This window comes from Alexandromys fortis, unplaced genomic scaffold, assembly GCF_014885135.2.
Source record: "Alexandromys fortis isolate MF-2015 unplaced genomic scaffold, M_Fortis_MF-2015_v1.1 scaffold_108, whole genome shotgun sequence".
In the NCBI taxonomy this organism is placed as follows: Eukaryota; Metazoa; Chordata; class Mammalia; order Rodentia; family Cricetidae; genus Alexandromys; species Alexandromys fortis.
Genome location: NW_026067994.1, coordinates 5,667,934 through 5,669,787, shown reverse-complemented (window position 1 = coordinate 5,669,787; position 1,854 = coordinate 5,667,934).

Below are 1,854 nucleotides of genomic sequence, written 5' to 3'. Positions count from 1 at the left end.
GTTGGCGCGCCAAATGCAGCGGTTGGATTAATAAGCACCAATGATACTAGGTATTTGAACAAGTTTAATAACAAAACCAGACTCACGAAACCAAGGTTCCAGCGGAGTAGCCGGCGGAGACAGGAAGGGGCACGCAGCATCTGTGCGCCCTATTTATCAGTAAACATATGCCCGAGGGCAGCCCGCCTCCAAGGGGAGGGCTTAGACAGATGGCGCCCAGACGTGATGGCTAAATCCACTTAAAAACCTGGGAGAGCTTAATTTAAAACAGGAAAAACAGAGTTTAATGCAGAGTTTTGCTCTTTGTTGGTGGCGTGCCGTAGAGAGATTTCCTGATTCAGCAACAGTAGCAGAAAAAAAAGCTGCGTCATTTTAAAGCGCACTTCCTGGGGCTGTGCTGCCTGTGTGAATTCTGGCTTTAAAGCATTTCAAGGCTTTTATGGGACTGGATGTTTCTGTTCCCACTTGGGATTGAAAGGAGAGTGCTCTGAGACGGTGCAGATGGTTCAGCGCTCCCCACCTGCACCTGGGCAGAAGGCCGAATCAGGCTTAGGCAGGCGGAAGAGCATGGTGGATTCCTGCTGCCATAAAGAGACTGTTTTCAGACTGCGCAGTGCTCTGCGTGTCAGATTTGGCTGTCACTTAGATGAAAAGAGTTTCTGTGCTGCACATTCAGTCTCAGAATTAAACTGCTGATTGCAGCTCCAATGTGGACTGCTGTGTGCCTGGAACTGTGAATGGTTCAGGGGCACCAACTGGCTCTGAAGCAGGAGCGGCTGCTCCATGCTGAACTGTGCTGACCTCAGACAGGAACTACCATAATTGCCATAATAACCGTGCAGTTAAGGTTTAGACTGGGCAGGACACAAGCAGTACCGTATTACCTGTACATGGTGCAACATAAGTTTTTAAGAAATGCTTAACATTTTTAAAAATGCTCCTGGATAGTAAAAAAAATTACAAATTCACAATAAAACAGATTCCGACACTGTTGGATGAATGTACGTAGGCTTGTGAGAGAGAAGAAAAAGAATATAAAGAATAAAGTTAATATCTTAAAAAGAAAAAGGATAAAGTCTTTAAAGAGACAGAGTACAGAAGTACAGATAGTTATAGATTAAGAGAAATAAAGAAAAATAAGCCACGTAAAAATGGAAAATTCACAGAGAGTCTGGATCATGTATATTGTGTTTTCTTTAAAATTTTTGACTGTGAAGGAGCTAAGTACAGAGAGACATTTCATTATATGGGCTGCTAAGCTGAACCTGCACATATGTTCTAAAGGTATCTTGACTTCAGAATTTGGATCTAAGGTTATGATGCTTTGGAAAAGGTCTTCTTTTGTTTTCACAGAGGACGTGACCCTGTGGATTGCATCTATTCCAATTTGGTATGATAGACCACGCCCTCCTGAACGGTTGCTATGAACACCCTCAAAAAATTGCTTTTCGCTCAACTGCCAACTGAGATGAAACTAGCACACAGGTTATACCATGAAAGACCTAATTAACGACGCCCCTATTCAGCAGGAAGCAGTTTGGAGAGAAAAAACTACGCCCATGTTCCCAAATATGGTTTATAAATGTTCTTTTACATTTAAAGGGGGATATGATATAGATATGAATAATTTGCATTGGTATGGATTTTATGGTCAATTTTGTTATATGTATATGTATTTTTGATCTTGATTAAGGTATTGTGATTGTGTAGTTCATTTAAAAATGTACTGTATAATTAGGAAATATAGGTTGTTAATGGATAATAGTCAAGCTTGTAGTCATGTTAGTTAGATTTTCTAGATATATAGAGATATCTTTCAGTTAGATAGGCATTCTTCATATCTTTCAAAGACTG